The sequence below is a fragment of the Callithrix jacchus genome, chromosome 10 (genome assembly GCF_049354715.1).
Source record: "Callithrix jacchus isolate 240 chromosome 10, calJac240_pri, whole genome shotgun sequence".
NCBI classification, from domain to species: domain Eukaryota; kingdom Metazoa; phylum Chordata; class Mammalia; order Primates; family Cebidae; genus Callithrix; species Callithrix jacchus.
Window position 1 is genome coordinate 101,282,880 of NC_133511.1, and position 12,583 is coordinate 101,295,462.

At 43.3% G+C, this 12,583-nt stretch overlaps 1 long non-coding RNA gene across 1 annotated transcript; it reads left to right on the forward strand.

The window, feature by feature from the left end:
• Positions 1-755: 755 nt before the first annotated feature.
• On the forward strand, positions 756-6,399 carry LOC103796282 (uncharacterized). The gene is made up of 2 exons (XR_624007.6): positions 756-809; positions 5,499-6,399. It is a non-coding gene; the product is annotated as an uncharacterized LOC103796282 (long non-coding RNA).
• Positions 6,400-12,583: the final 6,184 nt, after the last annotated feature.

The following is a 12,583-nucleotide window of genomic DNA, read 5'->3' on the forward strand; positions in this document are numbered from 1 at the left end:
TCTGGGGCATGCGATGTAGCCCATGAGAATCTCCGCGGACTCTGAGTCTAGAGGCGAAGAATCTTTGTTTTGTCACTGATAAATGATCTGCCTGCCCTTAATCCTGATTCCATATTCCTCATTTGTAAAGCTGTTGGGGTATTTGCACTGAGCAGATCGCTCTCTCTGCCAGCTTAGCTTCACATGGCAGTTTGGGATTTTTTTTTCTTTAAGATTTTATAAAGCTGAGTGTAAAATGGGAATGTTTTCATAAACGCTTAAGCATCTTTAGTGAAGCTAATTTATAGAATTGAAATGTTCCTCTCCGGCAGTTTTAAACTCAAATTCCTCCGCGGTGGTGGGGGGTTGGGGCCAAGAAACAGGAAACTGCTCTGTTTCATTGTTCCCACTCAACAATAAAAAATTAAACCGCCTAAAAAGTGCAAGCTAGAGAGAATTTTTTCAGACATTCTCTCCTCTGAATTGGAGTGATGGTGATAAAGACACAAATGGGCTCCTTCTCCCTCCCCGGGTCTCCCCGCCCTCCCCCTAGCAGGGGGCCCGGCAGCCACACCTTGAATCTGTGGGGTGACTCAGCCCCTATGGCACAGTGCTAAGTACAACACCCAGCACCTTACTCAAGTCACCTTTGCCAGCGGCGTGCCTCCCGGTCCCTCCCTTGGGAGCGCGTCTTGGCAATGGCGTGACTGGATGGCGAAGAACCTGAATTGTGCAACCTTGCGATGTTGTGTAACCACCACCGCTGCACTTTTTTCACAGTCGGCTGGAGAGTGTACCGCACAGCCAGAGTCTGCAGCGAGGTTCCCGTGGTAAGATTTCTCTGGGAGCTACTTTCTGTTTCTATTTTACCTCCCATCCTTGTTTTAGCATCTGTTTTCGTTGCCGAAGATTAGATGGCATGAAGTCTGCTTTCCTCTCTCTTTTTATATGGAACCGGGTGGTGTATACATAAGTAGATACTTAATATATCAAAACTGGGGGCCTTTCTCCTCACTTCTGGTTTATGGCTTTAGGAGTTCAAAAGCCTCCTTTTGCCTCTCAGCCCTAACCAAACTCAAAAGAGACTCAATCTTCTCTCTGGATGTTCTGATTCAACTGGTTTTGTTGTCCTCGTTGTTGTTTTGAGATGGAGTCTTGCTCTGTCATCCAGGCTGGAGTGTAGTGGTGGATCTTGGCTCACTGCAAACTCCACGTCCTGGGTTCAAGCAATTTTCCTGCCTCGGCCTCCCGAATAGCTGGGACTACAGGTGCACACCACCACACCCAGCTAATTCTTTGTATTTTTTTAGTAGAGACGGGGTTTCACCATGTTGGCAAGGATGGTCTCGATTTCTTGACCCTATGATCTACCCACCTCAGCCTCTCAAAGTTCTGGGATTACAGGCAGGAGCTACTGTGCCTTTTTTTTTTAACCGTGCATAGTTGACACCATCCTAGCCTTCAGTTTAAGAGATTGTGGACTGTGTAATAATATAAGTAATATAACAGTTAACATTTAATAAGTGCTTATGCTGTACCCACTGCCATATAATAAATACCTCATCACATTTAATTCTCACAATCCTGAGATAAGTGTTATAATCATCTTCCCATTTTACTGGTGAAACAACTGAGGCTCAGAAAGATTCTGTAATTTATCCAAGGCCACACTGCTTATAAATGGCATGACAAGGCAAGCACCCTGGTCCGTGTTATGCGTATCTCACGTGTCTCACAGAGCTGAAGCTCAGCTTTCCAGATTGCCCATAGTGGAAAGGAAAGACATTCCTCAGGCTAGCCTCTAGGCTAACAGGATTTATCTCATTACATTAAATAGCTGTGTATTTGAAAATCATTCTGTTAGTCCAGGATAAGGTAGGCTACACTGCAGCAATCAACCCAAAGTATTAGTGGCTTAGCATAGCAAAGGTTTACTGTGGACTCATGCAAAATCTAATGTGAAAGGCCAGGCTGGATGGAAGGGCAAGTGCTGATGGTTCAGCCAGTGGTCCCAGCTGAGTCCAGCCTCAGAGTCATCCTGTCCCAGATCCCAGGCATATGAAGGAAGAAGCCTCCAGGCAATTTCCTTTCTTTTCTTTTCTTTTTTTTTTTTGAGACAGAGTTTTGTTCTTGTTGCCCACGCTGGAATGCAGTGGCACGATCTCAGCTCACTGCAACCTCTGCCTCCCAGGTTCAAGTGATTCTTCTGCCTCAGCCTCCTGAGTAGCTGGGATTACAGGCACCTGCCACCACGCCCGGCTAATTTTTTGTAATTTTACTACAGAGTGGGGTTTCACCACGTTGGCCAGGCTGGTCTTGAACTCCTGACCTCAGGAGATCCATCCCCCTTGGCCTCCCAAAGTGTTGGGATTTCAGGTGTGAGCCACCACGCCCAGGCTTTCCAGGCTATTTCTGCTGCTAACATTTCAAGTCACCTTCAGCTGTTCACGTTGTTATGGGCTGTTTGTGTACCCTCAAAATGCATATGTCAAAGCCCTAATCCCCAAAAAATGATATTTGGAGATGGAACCTTTGAGAGACGATTAGGGTTAGAAGAGGCCATGACAGCGGGTAGAGTGGACCTGGTCTGATAAAATCGGTGTCTTACTGAGAAGAGACAGCAGAGAACTCCTTCTCTCTCAACTCTATGAGGACAGAGTAAGAAGGGGCCCCCTGTAAGCCAGAAAGACAGCCTTCCCCAGAAATCGAATGGGCTACCACCTTGATCACGAACTTCCCAGCAGCCAGAACAGTGAGAAAATAAATTTCTGTTGTTTAAGCCACTCATTTTATGACAGCCATAGTTAGGGCAGCCAGGCCAGGCATGGTGGCTCACACCTGTAATCTCAGCACTTTGGGAGCCTGAGGTGAGAGGATCATTTCAACCCAGGATTTCAAGGCAGCCTGGGCATCAGAGTGGGGCACCCACATATACAGAAAGTAATGATAATAATTAGCCGGGTGTTGCGGCGCGCACCTGTAGTCCCATCTACTTGGGAGGCTGAGGTGGGGGGATCACTGGGAGTATCACTTGAGGCCAGGAGATCAAGGCTGCAGTGAGCCGCTCACTAGAGTGCCACTCACTATATGACAGTGCCACTCACTATACTCTAACCTGGGTGACAGTGAGACTCTGTCTTAAATAAAATACATGAATCAATAAATCAATGAAAATATAGTTATGGCAGCAAGTGCAGAGTAATACACACATTTTTCCCAGCTGAGGCTCCAGATAGCATGGAATTAGATAAGACATCCCACTTTGTCCTGTCTGACCTCCTGGCCCACAGAATGCATGAGCCTATTACAATGGTTGCTGTTTTGAGGACGGTTATTTATGAAACCACAGATAACCTATACACACACAATAGATTTGCACACACCACAGGGCATAACTTTCATTCACTCAACAAATATTTACTGAATGCATACTAGGAGCCAAACACTATCAGTGAACAAAACAGATAAAGACCTGTCCTCGTACTGCTTGTATTGTATAGGGATAAAAACTGCTGTTTTTAAAAATAATCATTTTAAGTATATTTTTCTAGTTACAAAAGTAACACTTGCTTATTCAATACATTGAGAAATCATGAAAAGGTACAAAAAAACACAAAAAACATTATGCCGAAATAATGCATGATGCTATTATTATTTTATTATCTGACAATCACACACGTATATAGATGAACAAACACATTCTTAAAACTAGAATCACACTTTCTATTCAGTTTTATATCCTGCTTTTTTTTTTAAGATGGGGTTTCACCATGATGGCCAGGCTGGTCTTGAACTCCTGACCTCAGGTGATCCACCCACCTCGGCCTCCCAAAGTGCTAGGATTACAGGCATGAGCCACTGCGCCTGGCCATATCCTGATTTTATTTCACTTAGTTACTGCAGACTTTTTCTCCTGTCATTGAAATACAATTTTTAATGGTTGCATATTGTTCCAGCATGTAGCAATACCAATTATTTAAACATCCTGCAACTATTTTACATTTCAGTTGATTCCAATTTTTCACTGTGATAAGCAACGTCTTGAAGAACAACTTTGTACTTGAATCTTCGGCTGCATCTCTGATTAGTTCCTTAGAATATAATCAGAGAAGTGGGATTACTGGTTCAAAGGATATGCAAATGTTCAGTCTCTTGATAAATATTGTCAGATTACTTTCCAAAATGTTAGCGCCAATTTACATTCTCACCTGTATTTTATAAGATGTCTCTCTGGTATTCTTGCCAATATTCAGTATTAGAGTGTTCGTAATCTTTGCCAATTTGTTGCATTAAAGAATGGTATTTCATTTCAAGACTGGTTGACTGCCTAGGTCGCTCAATAATTATTGGGATTTGCCTAAATCCGAGTATTTAAATCCTAGCTCTGGCACCCTCTAACAAAATACGTAACCTCTCTAAGCCTTAGGGTTTTTTTCCTACCAAATGGTGACATGTATTCTGACTTCTTAGGCTATCCGGTGGATTAAATATGTTCAAGTTTATAAAGGGTTTAACACCAAGCCTCTCAAAGGTTAGCTAACATCACAGGTGTCACAGTTTAGAAATTATCAATACATGAATAATTCCAGCCTTTTCCTTTTCCTGATGTGTGTTAAAGAAGATCCTGATTTTGCTTCATCATATTGCTCTCCCTCCTCTCTCCTTTGAAGGAGAAGCTTGCCATACTTCGGGGCTTTGGGAATTAGAACTAGGGGGAATGAGAGAGGAGAAGAACAGGGAGACACACTGACCATTGAGAGACCATCCAAAACCCAACGGCTAACAAAAAATGTTTATTCTCTTGCACATGGGTCTGTGGTTGACTGCAGTTAGACTGCCTGTGGCTGGGCTGGGCTCAGCTGGGTGGTTCTGCATCAAGCTGTGGATCTGACTGGACTGGATCCAAGTTGTGAATGGGTTCACGTCTGCCCCATGTCTGCATGGTTTTGGACACATATGGATACAGCAGAAAATACCCAGGGCATATCCTCATGGTAGATTACCAAAGCATAAGAGGTCAGGCCAAAACCCACAAACAAATTTAAGACCTCTGCAATGTTAGATCTGCTAATACTCCTTTGGCCAAAGAAAGTCACATGGCTTAGCCCAACAGCAATGGGCTGGAAAGTCTCCTCTTCCCACAGTGGGAAGGGGAAAGGAAGTGAATATTTGCTGAACGAAAGATTGTAATAAATGTTTCCAGAAATTTGCAAGAAGAGTTTACATACGTTGGGTATGTGTAAGATTTCACAAATCAGGTTCCTCTTAATTTCTGGAAGACTCCAATTAAGAATGCCATGTAAGTTATTTTTTGCCTGTTTAGACTGGAATTTATTAAATTCGATCTCCCCTCAGGACTGATCTTATGGGGTAATGGCTTTGATAGGGTTATGTAATGGAAACCATGTAAACCATACTATCTTTTCTATTGCCACAACCCTACACAGCTCTTCCTCTTTGGGTATTTTAGATCTTTCAAACATATCCTAATGGTTCTCTCTTTTTTTTCCTTCCCTTAGAAGAAAAAGTACGGTCAGCAGCTTCCTGATTGTGATTTACCAAGAAGCGGCACAGTCTCTGCAGGAAATATGTCAGCTGCCCCATTGTCCTCTTATTTAAAGTAGGACAGACACCAAGCTTGAGAATACTTGAATAGGAGGACTCAGAAGCAGAAAATGAGAGCAACCAAGTCAGTCTCAATCATGACTCACAAGCTCCAACTTCACTTATGGAGTCATCCAGTGAAATCAAACTGATAGTGAGTACAGGGAGCAGCAGTGATCAGAGGAAGCCAAAAGAGCTCTGATGAGAGGAACCATGTCATTTTCTCAGCCTTTATTGTTGGTGTCTCCCTGAAGACCATTTACTTGGAACTTAGACAGGAGACTAAAGTCTGTGATCTCTGGGTTTGCTTAACTCTGTAGACAGCTGGTATATCACATACAAAATATTACCCCACACTCTCATAGTGTGATGAGTTGTTAATAAAACCATTCCAAATTTTTGGTTCTCATTCACTCTAAATGTAGATAGTACTGGCTGAACATGGATATATCAGCTCTGCTTATCACTCTAAATGTCATCTGTCTTTAACTTTATCCAAAACAGTTTTATTTTGCTTCAGAGAAAGCAATGCTCTCAATTTCCTGAAAATCCAAGCCAAGAAGAATCACAGTATGAAGAATTATGCTAAATATTTGGTCCTCAGCCTTCCTGGAGCTGTGGCATGAAGCATCAGTGGCCTCAATATGTGTTGGGTTTTCCTTGGAATAATGGATAACACATGTGCTTTCAAAATTTTATGTATAGTTGAGAGTTTTGGGATAGGGAACTGTCCATAATTCTGTCTCCTCAAGACATTACAAGATGTTTTCCTGTCTTTCTGTATTTCCACAAAGAGGACGTGTGAATGTATAAAAATTCCCTAATATCGTTTCTGCCTCACTCTCACCCCATCCCCAAATAGTTGTTTTATTTGGTCTGCTTTCTTTCTTAAGTTTCAGTGTAGGCGATATTTTAACATGGTTTTTCTTTTTTTTTGAGACAGAGTTTCACTCTTGTTACCCAGGCTGGAGTGCAATGGCTTGATCTCAGCTCACCGCAACCTCCGCCTCTTGGGTTCAGGCAATTCTCCTGCCTCAGCCTCCTGAGTAGCTGGGATTACAGGCACGCGCCACCATGCCCAGCTAATTTTTTGTATTTTTAGTAGAGACGGAGTTTCACCATGTTGACCAGATGGTCTCGATCTCTTAACATGGTTTAAAGCTTAGATTAAGATTAAGAATTTGGACAACACAGTTTGAATTGTCAGCTATTTACTAATTGCAACTTTTAATAAGGTGTAGATTCTTCCTCTGAAAACGAGAAAAATAATTCGTGCTACCTTGGCTTCCCAAAGTGCTGGGGTTACAGTTATAATGGATAGCAGAGTAGGGTTGAAGCAGGAGGTGGGACTCAACTCCAGAGGCGGGTCTCAGACACGAGACCATATTGAGGACTAGCTAACACAGGGCTGGGGTGGGAGCAGCTTTCCAATCAGACACACCCACCAGTGTGCCAGGTCAGTTTACCATCACCATGGAAACACCGGGAGTTATTGCCCCTTTCTGTGGCAATGACCCAATGACCCGAAAGCTACTACCCCTTCCCTAGTAATTTCTGCATAAATTGCTCTTGAATCTGCATGTTATTAAAAATAGATATAAATGTGACTGCAGAACTGCCCTGAGCTGCTACTCTGCGTACAGAGAAGCTCTGTTCTGCAGGAGCAGTCACACCACCGGTGCTATAACACTGCTGCATCGATAAAGCTCTTTTCTTCTACCCCTGGCTTGTCCTTGAATTTTTTCCTGGGCAAAACCAAGAATCCTCAAGAGCTAAGCCCCACTTTGGGGCTCATCTCCCTGCATCAGGGTGACTGTAGTTAACAACAGTGTATTATATATTTCAAGGTAGCTAGAAGAGAGGACTTGAACTGTTCCCAGTACACAGAAATGATAGATACTCAAGGTGATACATGCCCCAATAACTCTGACTTCATCATTATACATTCCATGCACGTAACAAAATATCACGTGTCCCATACATATGTATCAATGTAAAAAAGTAGCATGCATGCCCCTCCCCAAAGAATTGAGCAAATGAATAAGTGAATGAATGGTAGTTATTTGCTATTTTCTAGTAGTTGTAATCAAAAATGATATTCAAAAGATGTGCCATCAACTGGTTGCATGAGGCTTTAATCCAGAGGCAGTTGGGGTGATATGGGATGCACCAGGGGGATCAGCCCCCAACTGGTGCAGAGGTGTTTTATTACTCGACAGTTGGTTGTCTGTGTTGGTGTGCTGTCTGAATGTCAGCCCTGCCTGTCAACACTGGCATCATGTCCTCCACACTCTTCCCCAATCCCTTTTTGACCCCAAACACCAACATTGGCAGGATGACTGAGTGGGATGAAGGTCGACCGTAGAACTTTTTTCCTACTCAGTGCAAAGCCAACTGGCCCATACCAGTATCAACCTCAACTTTGGTTCCTTTGGCCCTGCACTGTGAGATTTGAGCCACTGGCCAACGCAACCAGCTTCTAGTATTACCACGAACTGATCTTTTTCTACCTTGGAAATTTTCATTGTAACCACTCCACATTTTTGCTATAATCAGGCTTATGATTATAAGGCAGGGACTTGCACATTGCAGGGTGGGTTGGCACACTTCTTCAGATGGACTGGCAAGGGCACATGTCCTCCTTCCAATTCTCTCTTAAACTGAATCACTCCTCTGGCTTGGCCAGGAGAATACCAGCTTTGCCAAGCTGACTTTATTATGTGTATCCTGGTGCACATTCCCTTTTGTGTATGTAGCTCTGTTTCCTGGCATTATTATTTTTGGTAGGATTGGGGTCGATCTCTGGCGATGTGTTATTTTTCCAGCTGAAGTGTTTTATTCCTGCACTTTGACATTCCATGAAGCTTTGTGAAAACACTCGCCCTGCTCTCGGGAGGTTGTTTGTAGAGGGTAATGTTGCCCCGAACTTTTTCTTCCAGGTCATGGTGCAATCCACAGGACTGAGACGAGTTGCCATTCTGATTCTCCGTTCACTGAAGGACTTGGGGCTTAAAACTTGATTTCTCTGAGCCTTTGTTATCACAACTGTAAAGTGGTGATAAGGAGAGAATAAAAGAGATAATGTGAATTGAAGTACAAAGCAATCTCAGGTAGTCATTCATTACCATGCATCAGCCATAGTTCCTGGCTGTAGGGAGCTATGGATTGATGCGGGAAATAACACATTCATAGTCAATTAAGATACAGACTCAGAAGTCCTGCAAACAGGGATAAATGCAAGGTGTTATAAAAGCACATGGGAAGAGGGCTAAACTCAGTCTTGAGGGCTTGTTAGAAAAAGCATAGAGCTTCATGGAATGTCATGGAATGTCAAAGTGCAGGAATAAAACATTTCAGCTGGAAAAAAGCTCGCATCCTCTCCTTGGCATTTGACTTCAGGTAGAACCCAGGAGTTTACCACCACAGTTCAGACCTGGCGAAGGACTGAGTTTTTCTAGGTGGAAAAAAAAAAATACAGTTACCAAAGTGATTTACACATTGCAGAACATTTCAATTTACAGATTAAAAAAAGAAAAAAAAAGCATAGAAAGAGTAGGAATTATTAATAGTAATGATAATTAAAATTATTGGGGTGATTACAATTCACAATTGAAAAAATATGGAACCAGTCCAAATGCCCATCAATCAATGACTAGATAAAGAAATTGTGGTATGTGTATACCACGGAATACTGCTCAGCCATAAAAAGGAAAGAAATAATGGCATTCACAGCAACCTGGTGAAACATGCCCCAGTAACCCTGGAATGAGAATGATACATTCCCCAATAACCCTGGAATAACCCTGGATGGAATTGAGACCATTATTCTAAATGAGGTAACTCAGGAATGGAAAACCAAACATTGTATGTTCTCACTCATAAGTGGGAGCTAAGCTATGAGAATGCAAAGTCATAAGAATGATACAAAGAACTTAGGGGATTCAGGGGAAAGGGTGGGAGGGGGTGAAGAATAAAAGACTACAAATTGGGAACAGTGTATCCTGCCCAGGTGATGGGTTCACCAACATTTCAGAAATTACCGCTAAACTTATTAATGTAGCCAAATGTCACCTGTTCCCCCCAAAAGTGTGGAAATAGAAAACAAAATAGTGGGATGATTACTGCGTGCCAAGTGGTATGCTAAGCATGACCTCATTTAGTGCGCACAAAGTGTGCTGATCTCATAGGGGTTTTAACTGTCATTTTATAATCAGAGAAACTGGTCCAGAAAGCTTCAGTAAGTTGCCCAAGGGCACACAACTAGGTGGCATGGTCAGATCTGAATTTAAGTCGGATTTCAGAACCCTTGTTTTTAACCACTACGCAAATCTGTTCATGCCATGCCCCTGCTTAAAACTGACCATTTGTGGCCAGGCGCGGTGGCTTACCCCTGTAATCCCAGCATTTTAGGAAGCCGAGGTGGGTGAATCACCAGAGGACAGGAGTTTGAGACCAGCCTGGCCAAGATGGTGAAATCACATCTTTACTAAAAATACAAAAACTAGCTGGGCATGGTGGCACACACCTGTAATCCCAGTTCTTGGGAGGCTGGGGCAGGAGAATCACTTGAACCTAGGAGGTGGAGGTTGCAGTGAGCTGAGATCACGCCATTGCACTCCAGCCTGGACAACAAGAGTAAAATCTCTGTTTCAAAACAACAACAGAAAAAAATCCCTGAGAATTTGTGACTTCCCATTGCTCACAAGATAATGACTACACTTCTTTACAACCCTAAAAGTTTCCTGCCCAACTCTCTGTTGTTACTCTTCATCCTTTTCTCTGCCCCCCACCCCATGGTCATCAGCCTCAGCAGCAGATCATAAAGGATATACTCGGCTAAGGAGTCTGAGCTTGTCCTATCAGCAACAGGGAGCAATGGAGCTTTTAAGCAAATTGAAAAGGAACAAGACAAGACCTGAAAAGGCCAGTAAGGAGGCGGTTGAAGTAACCCAAGCACAGATACATGGAGGTGTGAACTAAGGGATGGAAAGAGGAGAGAGAGGGAGAGGGGTGACTTAAATTTAAAGGCATTAAACACATGGAATCTACAAATCTTGGTGACTGATGAAGCAGGGGAGTCAAGCAAAATGAGGACTCCAAGCTTCTACCCACATTTCTAGCTTGGACAACAAAAGGGCACTAGCCATGCAATGGGGCGATCTCGGCTCACTGCAACCTCTGCCTCCTGGGTTCAGGCAATTCTCCTGCCTCAGCCTCCTGAGTAGCTGGGATTACAGGCATGCGCCACCATGCCCAGCTAATTTTTTGTGTTTTTAGTAGAAACGGGGTTTCACCATGTTGACCAGGATGGTCTTGATCTCTTGACCTCGTGATCCACCCGCCTTGGCCTCCCAAAGTGCTGGGATTACAGGCGTGAGCCACCGCGCCCAGCCAAGGGCACTAGCTATTTTTAAGGAACTGCTATCAATGCCTCACAAAAGCAAATTATATCTATGATTCTGCATTTTTATTATGTATATGTTGCAGGGCCCTGAAAGCTGTAGGATAATTTCCCTTCCCTGTCCCTTTTGTTCACTCCCTTCCAGGTGAGTGTGGGAATTCACTGAAGCTCAGCAAAACCCAACAACCCTGCAGCACCCCCACCCCTGCCCAAGTTGAACTACAAACCCACACAGCAGTCCCAGGTTAGCAATCCAACAGCGCCTGAAATTAAGCTTTTAAACACTAAAGTCAATCAAGCCCAAAGAACCTAACTTGAAATGAAGAGGTGTTTAAAAGGAGTAGGCTGAGGTACACCGAGAAAAACAATTTAAATTATTAAAGTGGAGTTTTCACCGTGCAGGAAAAATGTTCCAATAATGTCAGATTAAAAATGTAAATCTATTTACCTTCCAGATGGTTTTTATGGGCGCTCTTATTAAAATCAGCTGCCTACCTGTTTGTCTGTGAAAGAGTTTGTTGCTTAGGGAAGGTAGTCAGACCCAGGTATGCGGGAATCATTTTCTCACATTTGTCACTGACTGGATAGCTCCTATGACTTCTGATTTGTCAGTTAATTACTGTATTATTCAGTGGAGGTCTTATTCAGTGTTGTATTTTCTTCTGTTTTTTGTTTGTTTGTTTTTTGAGACAGGGTCTTGCTCTGTTGCCCAGGCACGAGTGCAGTGGTGTGATCTTGGCTCACTACAACCTCCTCCTCTTTGGGTTCAAGTGATTCTCATGCCTCAGCCACAAGTACCTGGGATCACAGGTGTGTGCCAACATGCCAGCTAATTTTTGTATTTTTAGTAGAGACAGGGGTTTCACCATGTTGGCCAGGCTGGTCTTGAACGTGTGATCTCAAGTGATCCACCTGCCTTGGTCTCCCAAAGTGCTGGGATTACAGGCGTGAGCCACTGTGCCCGGCCTCAGTGTTGTGTTTTTTCTGAATCCAAGTGACAAATGTTCATATTGTTTAAAGCCGATGTCGTCCCAATTCATTTATCTTCTTCCTCTTGACCCTATAGTGCATTTGTAATACCAAAATTAGGGCATTAATATCACTTCTATATCTATGGACTTTGATGTCTAGGTTATACGGTTAAGAGGCAGAATTAGTCAGATAGAGAAACTGGGAGGGAATAAAAGTCCTTCTTTTTTTTTAATTGAGATGGAGTTTTGCTCTTGTTGCCCAGGCTGGAGTGCAATGGCATGATCTCGGCTGACTGCAACCTCTGCCTCCTTGGTTCAACAGATTTTCCTACCTCAGCTTCCAGAGTAGCTGGGATTACAGGCATGCACCACCATGCCCGGCTAATTTTTTGTATTTTTAGTAGAGACGGGGTTTCTCCATGTTGGTCATGCTGGTCTCGAACTTCCGACCTCAGATGATCTGCCCACCTCGGCCTCCCAAAGTGCTGGGATTACAGGCGTAAGCCACTGCACCTGGCCAAAAGTCCTTCTTAAGTCAGTGATGGACGAGAAGACTTACATTCAACTACGATGAAAGAAACTCTAAAGGGTCATGGGTTCATTCAGGAAATAAAATATTATCTATATC